The following is a 12,419-nucleotide window of genomic DNA, read 5'->3' as shown; positions in this document are numbered from 1 at the left end:
TCTTGTAGAGCATGTGCAGAAACAGAGGTAAAACAGCTGAAGCCCGAGGAAGCCTTCTGAGCCTTCAACCAAAACGACCACCAGAGGCTGACGACGACCTCCTGTAGAAATTGCACATGGTCTACAAGGGCTTACAGAATCATGTAATTAGAAAATATGTTGCAATATGAAGGTTAGGAATGTATCATGTTCACATTAAGTTAAAAACGTTTAAAAGATTGTTCTGTACAAAGAATGGACAAGTGGTGATTACGCGGGCAGAGGGAAGACAAGCACAGTCAGTATGATTGATAAGCAAGCTTCTTTTATTCAAAAATCCTGTCAGTTTATATAGGGTTTGCTACAAGCAAAGTCAGCAACAGCTCTCATTGGTCAAGTTTACAAAGGTCTTTGTTTTACTTCTCCTACGGGTGGTTACAGCTGTAGCTAAGTTCTCCAAGCCAAGTTCTCATTGCTAAGTCATGCCTTCCAAGGACAGAGCATATCTTTGAGGCTATGCCTGTCCTTATTATCTCATTCCGAACTTGCTCTATTTCCCAGGCCTAGAGAGACCTTGTACAGTTTCCCAGGCCTAGACACAGAGCCTGTTTCCCAAGTTTTGTTCCCAGGCCAGACACAGGCTGATTCTGATTCTGGGGTCTTAAACAGTGGTATCAATGAATAACTGTTCCATTAATCCATGACCCCTCTCCTGCAACCATTCTCCAGCAAAAATTGCTAAGTTTCTCTATCAGTCTATTTGCAAAGTAACTGGTTATCCTAATAAATTTAGATGCATTTCCCCTTTTGTGAGAACCCCGGGTTTGGCTGGGGTTCTCGTGTGGTGGTAGAGCTTCTCCTCCAACCCGTGTTCCCAAAGGAAAACTCCGCAGTCTCTTCTTGTTCTGTCTCAAGATGTTTTATTGCTAGTTATCTAACAGATTAAGTTCTCGGGCTGCAGCCCTTTGGTCAGCAGCCCAGGCAGAGAGGCACACACTCCTGACACCCTGACTGTCTGGTGTCTTCTTCTCCTCTCCCCCCGCCCAGGGCTGCTGCTATCTTTTATAAGATATATTACGTATAGCATGTTTACAATTATTCCCCAATACCTATTACCTACGTTGCCAAGTGTTTCTCTATTCTAAACCAATCTGTGATTGCCAACATCACCAAGAACATGGAGGTAAGGAAGAAGAAAGAAGAAGGATGTGTTCAGCCCACTTTCCTCCATCTTAGAACTTCTGACCCCCATGTACAAAGTAAAAACCCCCCTGTACATGCACTAAAACCCCCCTGTACACTACCAAAAATTGTTCCCCTCTACTTTGTGAGTACATTTACTATACTATCTAACACGTTGTGACTGCTTGTTCCACCTTTAAAGTTGGTAATTCATTCCATGGTTCAAACTGGAAATCACAGCTAATTCCAGCTGACTGCCAGGGTCCAGACTGCCTCTGACATTGGCCTGGAACCTCTAAAAATGTTTGAGAGACATTTTGAGTTCCCACATCTCCCCTCCCTGTTTGAACCAAAAACACCTGCTTTGCCACTTTGTTCAAGGCCCTTCAAATACACATGAAAATGCATGGCATGACAAGCAGAAGAACTACAAGCCCTATAAGAATATAAGATATTACTTTCAAAATTTCTTTCCACACTGGTGAGAGATCAAAAGGGTTAAAGAAATCATCCCACCAGGACCCTGTTACTTTTTTCAGCTTGGTGATACTACTTTCTATTTGTTTTATATTTTCATGAATGGATTTTGAATGATCTGACAAGTTCATGCAGCACATCCCCTCAAATTCTTCACATCCGTGCCCATGTGACAGCAGCAAATAATCAATTGCCGCCCTGTTTTGAAGCACTGCCTGTCTTGCACTGCTGATGTCTGTTAACATGTCACTCAGTGCAGACGAAATGGCACGACTGTGTTTGCTCAACCAGCAAGCTATGTGGTCCAATTGTGTCAAGGCCACCCCCGATGCTGTTTGGGGCGAGAAAATTGCAACTGCAATTCTCCGAGCCTTGTCCCAGGTATAGACATCATCATCACAATTCGGACTATATTGATCAAGGGATCTTTTTTCCCTGCGTGTCTGTTCCTTTAAAGTTTTCAAATCAGGTGCTATCAATGAGAGCTCCCCAATGCTGCATGGACCGCCCTTGATTTTTGCAGGGATAGCAGGCCAAACTCTGTCCCCGCAAATCAAAAACACTCCCTTCGGTAAAGTGACTGGGTGTTGAAGGGATGCTTTGCTTGTCACCTTGGTGTAATTGCACCAAGATGATGCATTTTTATAAAAAGATTGATTTGGAGTGACATCTATTGTATGATTATCTGTCTTTGCCACTCCCACTGGATCAAATTTGATGCAATATTTCATTTTTGTTGACCCAAAAATATCTAGCTCTGGAGGTTCCAGGTGAGCCACAGGAAGGTATGGTGTCCAAACATGCCACCCTTCCATAGGATCTGAAAAGGTTTTTAAAACCTTTGGAGGGATATTTTTTGGAATCGGCCACTCCTTCACTGGCACACCTACCAAACATGTTGAAAATGGTTTCCCTGGCTTTGAATGAGTCAGACAAATACTGTCTAGACCCGCTGCCTTTGCCAAAGTTTCCCACACATTTTCCCTTGGTTGTTTCATGGGAAAGTCTGTCTCATTGTCCAAAGCAACGGACAAGAGAATGAGACACATGAACACTACCTGTCTGAACTCCATGTCCATGTCCCCAACCTTTGTGAAAAACCCTGCAATGCAGCAATGTTCAAATGACACTTAATTCCCCGAAAAACCCCAAGTCTCTGAATAATCAATTGTTGTCTGACGAGACGTCTGCAGCGTCCTTGTCTGCCTCCGTCTGCGTGCTCTCTTCTTTGCTCCTCGGGTCTGCATCCACCTGCGTCTGCACCCGGAAAGGTTTCACATGCCTCGCCGACACCCACTTTGGTCCTCGCTCGGTGGAAATACAAGCAAAACCCTTGCCCCAAGTTATTAATGTAAATGGACCTTCAATTTGTCCTGATTCCGGATTTCTGATCAAAACCAAAGGATTTTCCCTTAACTTTGCTTGTGTACTGTTTGTAAAATGCCTAACAATTGGTGGTGTGGGCTCTGAGAAAGAACCATTTAAAAAATTCAATACATACAGAGCTTTGTTCAGCCGCATATAAGGTGTTGAGCCTGCCTCTCCCCTTTTCTGTTTATCCAAAAGGGATTTCAGGGTGTGATGTGTTCTTTCAATGATTGCTTGACCTGAGGGAGAATAAGGAATACCAAAAATGTGTTTCACTCCCCATTTTTTCAAAAATTTGTCAAGCATTTTGCCTGTATAAGTTGGACCATTATCTGTTTTTATTTCTTGTGGCACCCCGAGTGATGCAAAAGCTTGCAAAATGTGTCTGCAGGCATGTTCTGCGGTTTCCCCTGTATGTAATGATGCAAAAATCGCCCCTGAAAATGTGTCTACTGAAACATGGATATTTTTGAGCCTCCCAAAAGATGGGTATTTTGTGACATCAGCCTGCCAGAGCTGAAGACTCTGCAATCCCCTTGGATTGACAGCTCCTGTAGACGCAGGAGGCTGCACAAGCTGACAGTCTGGACAAGCATTGATGATCTCCCTCGCCTGACTTTTGGAGAGGCTAAAGGATTCCATCAATGCCTGTGCATTCTGATGGAAAAATGCATGGCTCAATTTTGCCTGCTCAAAAATATCCGGCAATGTCTGAGATATGGTCATTGTCAGTCTGTCTGCTTGAGCATTTCCCTCTGCTAAGAACCCTGGGAGTGATGAGTGTGCCCTGATATGTGTAACAAAATATTTGTGTTCTCTATTTTCCAAAATTGTCCTCATGCATGACAGATATGAATATAAAATTTCATTGTCAGTGTGTTTCAAAAGTGACCCCTCCAACCGTTTGACCACATTTGCAACATATGCTGAATCTGTGACCAGATTGAGAGGTTCCTGAAACAATTGAAAAACCCTGACAACTGCTGCCAATTCCACAATTTGTGGTGAACCCTGTACCATTTTTATGTCTGATTCCCACTCCCCTGTTTTTGAATTTTGCCATGTAACTACTGATTTGTGAGTTTCTCCTGAACCATCGGTGAACACTGTCACCCCATCCACTGGTTCCTGGCTTATTTTTGGCTTTTCTCTGAGACTTACTTTCGCATTCAGCATCCTGTGAGCTGGAAAATGAACAGTACAAATTCCTGGATAACCTAACAAAGCTATTGCAAAATCCTGTGATTTCTGCATCACCCATTCAAAATATACTTTTTTCAAAGGAACATGAATAACTGAGAAATCTCTGCCTGACATTGTCAGCAACCTGGTTCTCGCCTTAATAATAATCTGTGCTACCATTTCTAAATCCGTGAGAATTGTTTTTGAGGGCCTGTAAGCTAAGAAAACCCACTCTATCAACAAAAGAGGGTCCACTTGAGACAAATCCCATTGAAAAATCAACCCATATAACTGTGCTGTTTCCCCCAACACTGCTAAATGAAAAGGCAATGATTCTACAAAGCGATGTGCTTGTTTCTGCTGAATCATGTCTGTGATCTTTTCAAGATCCCTTTTTGCTTCAGGCGTCAGAGTTCTGGGAGATTTGATGTTATTGTCCCCTCTCAAAAGATCGAGCAACGACGAGATGTCGTCATTGGTAATTCCCAGGATCGGTGTCATCCAGTTGATCTCTCCCAAAAGCTGTTGCAAATCCTGGAGATTGGTGACCTTTGTGTTGATTTCCAGTTTCTGTGGCCTTATTGTTTGTTTCGTGATCTTCCACCCTAGGTATTTCCAAGGTGCAATTTCCTGTATTTTTGGTGTACTAATTTCCAGTCCTGCTTTTTGCACCTGCGCAATCACACAGTCACAAACTTCTTGCACCTCCTGTTTTGTTGGTGCTGCAATGAGCAAATCATCCATATAATGGATAATTTTTGGTTTTGGATGTTTCTCTCGTGCTGGATGCAAAGCTTGGGCCACGTACCATTGGCAAATGCTTGGAGAGTTTTTGAGTCCCTGAGGAAGAACCGTCCAGTGGTATCTCTGCAAAGGTTCTTCTCTGTTGATGCTTGGGACAGAAAATGCAAAGCGTGGAGCATCATCTGGATGAAGTGGAATGCTGAAAAAACAGTCTTTGAGATCAATGATCACAAGCGACCAGTCCCTCGGGATCATCGAGAGAGATGGAAGCCCAAGCTGCAGTGGCCCCATGTCCTCGATGACCTCGTTGATTTTCCTGAGATCATGAAGCAGTCTCCAAGACCCTGAAGTTTTCTTGTGAATGACAAACACTGGGGAATTCCATGGGCTGTTTGTTGGTTTGATGTGTCCCTTCTGCAGCTGTTCTTGGACCAACTTTTTCAATGCACTCAATTTTTTCTGCTCCAGGGGCCACTGATCCACCCAAACAGGATCATTTGTTTTCCAGGTCAGTTTCAAAGTGGCGAGTGCCACAGTGACCCCTGTCAAAAATCCAATTCTAATTTCAGTCCCCATTGTGCCAAAAGGTCCCTTCCCCATACTGTGATGGGCTTTTGCACAATGAAAGGACGGACAACTGCTGTCTTTTTTCCCGGACCTGTGACAACAATTGCGTTCTCACTTTGCATGCACAGGGAACTCCCCCCTATGCCTGTGAGAGAACCCAAAGGTGCAACCAAGTCCCATTCCCGAGGCCAAAAAATGTATGAAATAACTGTAACATCCGCTCCTGTGTCAAGCATCCCTGTAATAGCAATTGTCTTCTCGTTACAAGTCAACTGACAAATAACAATGGGACGATCCCGGCTCAAATGTTTCACCCAAGATGCATGCACTTCCGCTTGATCACCAGGAAAAGAGTCCCGTTTGTTGAACACCGGCATGGCTTGCCTTTCTGGATGAGATGGCAAAGCCATAGCTCGAGCAATCGGTGTGTTTTGTGGAATTGTCAGAGGTGGTCACAAGGCTTTTGCCGTGACCATCAACTCCTCATTATGGTTTGCTGAAATCAAAGATGGATAAACAACAAGTCCAAGGATACTGCTCCTGTCCCTGGCCATTATTAAAAAATCCTGCCTTTTCCAAGAAGTCCCTGTGACACCTGTAGGTATCACTGCATGGCTATTGTCCAAAAGACACGTCAATTTGGAGGTTGCCAGGACGCATTGGAATCCGGGTGGTACCAAGTCTGGGTCGCTGGGGATTTTGGAGATTGCTCTGCTGAGGGGTTCTGTTTGTTGCTCCCTGAGGATTGTCCCTGCTGGTTTTGTGTCACTGCCAGGATTTGTGTCTGAGCGCGCTGGCGTTGATTCACGCTCTTTTTCCCGTTTCCCGGAATAGGAAGAAGTTTCCCATCCACATCTGTCTGTGAGTGACACTCACTTGCGAGATGTTTCCCTCTCCTGCACCGAGGGCAAAGGTCTGGTGGCTTGTTGGGCTTTGAAAGTTGTGGGCAGTTCCTTTTAATATGTCCTTGTGCCCCACCCCCAAAGCACCGTCTCTCTGCATTAGGGTTGCTCTTTGTATAATTTGCAAGAACTTCCCTAACACGTTTTTCAATTTGATCCCCCAAGTGTTCCTCCATGATGGAAGCAACATGTTGTGGTGTCCCCACCTTGCTGCACGACTCGATCATGTCTGCCAAGGTGGCCTGGTGCGGCATCATGCTGATGATCCGTCTGCACTCCGGATTGGCATTGGAGAATGCGAGGCTTTTGATCAGGTGTGGTTTTGCTCCCTCCTCGCTCACCTGCCGCTCCACCGCCTGAGAAAGACGATCCACGAATGAAGAAAATGGCTCTGCAGGACCTTGTTTGATCTCGGTGTAGATTGTGTCCTGGACCCCCGCTGGAGCAATTTGAAGAATCGCCCTCCATGCTGCCTCTTTGATGTCACTGAGCACGTGACGCGGGAGCCTCACCGCCTGTGGAGTTGGATCGTCCTCAGGAGGATCACCAGCAAGCTGCACCACGGTGAGTTTCGCATTCAGCCTGCCCTGGTATCTGGCTCTCAGCTCCTCCAGGGATCTCCTCCACGCCTTCTGCCACATGAGAGCTTGGGTGTCTGTAAGAACTGATGTCGCAAGATATTTAAGATCATACGGTGTTAAGTCATACATTCCAAAAATACTTTTTAACATTTGCTTGAAATATGGTGATGACAACCCATTGTCCCGAATGGCCTTAGCTAAATCTTTGATTGCTCCATGGTCCAGGCGTTCCCATCTCGGGTTTTGGCCCTGAGAGTCATAGTTCACTGGCATCATTATATTTCCCGAGCCCTGCAATAAACCTTTCTCTTTCTCCAACTCTGCTCGAATGTCCTGCCAGTCCACTTTTGCGCTCTGCAAAGCTGTAAATTCAGTGGGTACTTGCCTGTAGAGTGGAGTCATGTGCTGTGGCTGCAGTTCTGGTGCAGCAGCACTCACCGATACCAATGGCGTCTGCAGCATCTGCGAAGATGAAGGGTGGAAGCCTCTGGAGAAAAGTGAAGCATCTGCTGTGGAGGAGAACACACGACTGCCTTGCATTATTTGGAAAATTTTTGGAAGATGAACCAACAGTTCTGGCTGTGACTCCAAGGCTGTGCTTAAATATCGTAAAAGAAATTCAACAACCCCCTTTGATATTAGAATTGACTCTCCCTGCCCCGAAAGTTTGGCAGACCTTGATTTTGGAATTGTCCAAGCTGGGACACCCTCCGAAGCGGTGATGCGTGTCGTTTCCTCCCGTTGCTGCGCCTCAGCAGAAGTGTCCTGAGTCCCGCACTGTTCCGGTGTCAGTGGAGGTTCCTGCTGCTGTGCAGATGTGACTTTTTTCACCCTGGATTTTTTCTTCTAAGAGACTGGAAAAAAGTCCTGCAATGTCACAGTCCCACCACTGGGTGGCGCAGTGCCTCGACCCGACAAGTTCTGCGAAGCCTGTTGCAATGTTGTGGTTCCGCCGCTAGATGGCGCTGCCGCCTGACCAGCTGAGGTCGGAACCGCACTTTGCTCTTCAATCTGCACTTCTGACAAACATTTTAACACCTCTTCTGTCAACTGATTTACATTTGCAAATCCCGCACTAATTCCCGATAAACCTTTGAGCATTTCTCCTAATAACTGATTCACGTTTGCAATCCCTGCAGTTGATGAAACTGACTCTTGTTGTAACAACTGTTCTAATTTGGTCATGTCAGAAGCAGACAGGGATTGGCCGTGAGCTTGGGCCGTCTGTTGCCATGGGAACTGTGATGGAACGGTGCCCTGAGGAATGTTTACCTCCTGGCCACGCCCCATCCCTGCCTGCCTCATCTCAGGGGAGTGAACACTCCTTCTCCAACCCAGGCTATGCTTTGGCCACGCTCCGCCCCGCACCGCCTCCGAATCAGAGCCACTGCCATCTCCCCCAAGGCTGACGTATCCACCCTCCTGTTCCCATTCCAGCCCCGATATCTCCGTCTCACTTTGCCCATCTCCTGGCTCCATGCCAGCACCCACAGCCCGCGCGCGTCGGCTCCGCCCCCTGTGTGCCTGTTCCACGCGTTTGAAATGTGAGAAATCCCCTTCACCCGTGGCTGTCGGGTTCTGCTCGACCTTCACGCGCATGCCCGCCGCCTGAGCTGCAGCGAGGAACGCCTCCCGCTGTCCCTCTGCCGCTTCCTCGGCAGCCCTGGCTGCCGCGGTCAGGGAGCGAAGTTCCCGCGCCCTTTGGGCGGCCGCTTCTGCGGCCTCATGGATTCTCGACATTGAACGCGTCACCGGGCGCTCCGAGCGTACCACCGTCGCACTCGCACCCCCCGCTTTCGCCCCGATCCATCCCGCCCCCGCCGCTCTCCCCGGCCTCGCTTTCTGTGCGGGCTGTTTTGAACTCCCAGCCTGCGCAGATGTGGAGGCACTTTCCTCTCCCTCCTCCCCCTGCTCTGCGCTCACGTTCGCACCCTCCTCCACTGGGGCTGCTGCCGCCGCCGCTGCCCCCACCGTGGGTTTGGACTCGGGCAATGCCTTCCCCCCACTGAGGGTCGCGGCTGTGCCTGGCTCGCCCGCCTCCGTCTCGGGAATTTCTGCATCGGAGGAGCTTAGGGACTCTTGGGAAACTGAGGAACAGTGAGAACCCTGGGACACGGGATGCAATGGGGTATCATCTCCCTGATTTTCCACAGGAAGCAATCCTGCCTGCACTCTGTCTGTGTTGAGAGGGGCTGTCCCAAGCTGCTGGCCGGACTGTCCCCCCCCCGTTTTTCACCAGGAGCCGTAGCTGCCTGGCTTGAGCTGCCGCGTTGTGAGAGTGTCTCTAAAACTGTTTTTGCTGATGATAAAAGTTTTGCGGCAAGCTAATTATTTTTATAGCCTGATAATATAATTTCTTATTAATTTCCTGCCAAAAATTTGGCTCATACAATAAATCTGGATCTGAGTGTGGGAAGTTACACCTCACCCATAATAATAAATCTTTCAGCTCCTTTTGAGCAATCTCCACCGGATGGGCAGAGATGATGCCCTGGAAGGCAGATACTATTTCTTTTTCCTCTTGGGAGAATTCCCCCCCCCATGTTCTTAATTTTGACCGTTCTCACCAAAAGCTGTGTTGGCCCGAGGTCAGTCCGGAGATGGCACTGATTACCGTCCAGCAGGTCACAGGTGAGAGATCCCAGGCACGCTTCTGGGTCGTCTCCTCCCTGGAAAGTCCCCGAGGCGAGTTGTTTCGGTGAAGGTCAGGTTCTTATCTCGAGCTGTCCGCTCCCTCTCTTCTTGGAATTTACGGCGAGTGTGTGCTCTGCCCTTCTTTTTATTTTTCTTCTCCGCTGATGCAGGCTGGATGTTGTTTGATGTTTCTTTTCAGTCTTCTTGCTGGTGCCCACCCAGGGAAGCCAGATGTGAGAACCCCAGATTTGGTCTGGGGTCTCGTGTAGTGGTAAAGCTTCTCCTCCAACCCGTGTTCCCAAAGAAAAACTCTGCAGCCTCTTCTTGTTCGTTCTCAAGATGATTTATTGCTAGTTATCTAACAGATGAGGTCCTCGAGCTGCGGCCCTTTGGTCAGCGGCCCAGGCAGAGAGGCACACACTCCTGACACCCTCACTGTCTGGTGTCTTCTTCTCCTCTCCCCCCACCCAGGGCTGCTGCTATCTTTTATAAGACATATTACGTATAACATGTTTACAATTATTCCCAAATACCTATTACCTACGTTGCCAAGTGTTTCTCTATTCTAAACCAATCTGTGAGTGCCAACATCACCAAGAACATGGAGGTAAGGAAGAAGAAAGAAGAAGGATGGGTTCAGCCCACTTTCCTCCATCTTAGAACTTCTGACTCCCATGTACAAAGAAAAAAACCCCCTGTACATGCACTACAACCCCCCTGTACACTACCAAAAAATTTTTCTCTCTACTTTGTGACTGCATTTACTATACTATCTAGCATTTTGTGACTGCTTGTTCCACCTTCAAAGTTCGTAATTCATTCCATGGTTCAAACTCGAAATCACAGCTAAATCCAGCTGCCTGCCGGGGTCCAGACTGCATCTGACCATGGCCTAGAATCTCTAAAAATGTCTGAGAGATATTATGAGTTCCCACACTCTGCCAGTCAGGTGGGGCGGTGTGGGACAGCTGTCGGGGAAGGTGTGTGGGGCAGACCAGGGCCACTCTGGCAAGGGGGAGAGCCTTGGGCCGCTCGGAAGCAGCGCAAAGCCGTGAACGGGAGAGCCCGTCCGCAGCGCACAGCTTGGAAGGCACTGACCAGCTTAGGCACAGCGTGACACGCAAGGGAACACTCCAGGGCTCTGGGGGGTTTAGAGGTTTTATTGCCAGTCATGCTGAAAGCAAGAGCTGGAACAGAGCATCTCCTGGTTACTTCACCATCTTCATCTTCCTCAATCTGTCCTCCAGGTGGCCTCCTCCAGGTGGCCAGTTCAGGCAGACAACTCGTGGGACATGCCTGCTCCAGATCTGCTCAATCCCACATTCTTCTTGGATAGCTCAATTCTTCTGATGACAATTCATTCATTTCTCCTTAAGGGATAATTCTGAGCTTCCCTACATCAACACTACTCTACTCTTTTCTAAACAATGCTTCATGAATGAAGCCTTCTATGGTCTCTAGTCCTAACTAAAGACAGCTAAGCTCAGAAAACCTCAAAACATTACATTTCCTATCTACAGCAGAGCTCCTCGTAAAACTCAGGGGATGGCTGAAGCTCTGCCTATGCACGATCCATCCCCGTTTCCCTCCCCTGAGCTGGCAGGGCACGAGGGCCTCCTCAGGCGCAGGCGTCTGCACGCCAGTTTTCCTGCACTTGCTTTCCCCACTTGCGGTGAGCAAAGCTGCTTACCTCAGCATGATCTCTGGGCCTCTGCAAGGGACTGTCCAGCTTAGCTAGAGCATGGCAAGGAAGGGAGTCTTCCAACACTCGCTCGGCCTATGTCAGAGTTTTATTGCCACTCTGGCTGAAACAAAGTGTCCCCTCACTACTTCGGCATCTTTATCATTCTGCCCGGCAGCTGGCCTGATCAGGCTGACAGCTTGTAGCGCCTGCACAGTGCACTTCTGCTGCATCACAGCTTTTCCTCTCACAGCTTAATTCTGATTGTGACAATTCATTCTTTTCTACTTAAAAGAGAGCTCAGAACTTACCTAAATTAACAAGACTATATTCTAAGCTAAACTATCCTCTACTATCTAAGCTATCTAGATTCTACAGTCCTTTGAATTCTCTGCCTGAATTTCCTTAAGTTTTAAAAGTTAATCTTTTCATGAAAAAAAAACCCCAACAACGGTTTAAGTTGAACCTAGCTAAACTAAGAAAATTCCGGAACCATTACATTTCCTATCTACAGCACAGCCCCTTATTAAAAAGTCAGGGGATGGCTGAATCTCTGCCCAAACACAACACATCCCCTTGCCCCTGCTCGGAGCTGGCACGGCACAAGGGCCTCCTCAGGCGCAAGCATCTCCTCTCCAGTCTTCCAGCACTTGCTTGGCTGAGGTGACCAGAGCAGCCAGGCTGGAGGCTGGCTCGCCTGAGGTCACAAACGGATGCTGCCCGGAAGAAAAACCAAAAAGAAGGGAACCCCCGTTACTTTCCATGAGCACATCCTCACGGGCCCAAGCAGGACTCCTTGGCTGCCCAAAAGACACACCAAGAGGACCGAGGGCAGCACATTCCCCGTGGGCCTTCCTCTCCTGGAAGCTGCCTCACCCACGCAGCCCACACTCCTCTTGATCCCTGGATGCAGGTGTCCTCAGCTGGCAGGGCTTTTTGCCCCTTTGCTTTTTCTCACCTGCAGGAGTTCCTGGGCAGACCAGCGCCTGTCCTCGTCTGCCTGCAGGCAGCAGCGCAGAAAGTCGCGCAGGAGAGCCGAGTGGTGCCTGGGGTTCTGCAGTTTCGGGGGCCCGTTCGTTTCTATCAGTTCAAAAACCTACAACACATGGATGGAAGAGGACA

At 48.1% G+C, this 12,419-nt stretch overlaps 1 pseudogene; it reads right to left on the bottom strand.

The window, feature by feature from the left end:
• Window positions 1–501: 501 nt before the first annotated feature.
• LOC146763696 (uncharacterized) lies at window positions 502–5,927 on the bottom strand (annotated as a pseudogene).
• Window positions 5,928–12,419: the final 6,492 nt, after the last annotated feature.

Source organism: Lonchura striata, chromosome Z (genome assembly GCF_050655825.1).
Source record: "Lonchura striata isolate lonStrDom1 chromosome Z, ASM5065582v1, whole genome shotgun sequence".
Taxonomy (NCBI): domain Eukaryota; kingdom Metazoa; phylum Chordata; class Aves; order Passeriformes; family Estrildidae; genus Lonchura; species Lonchura striata.
This window is presented reverse-complemented; position numbering and strand designations above follow the sequence as displayed.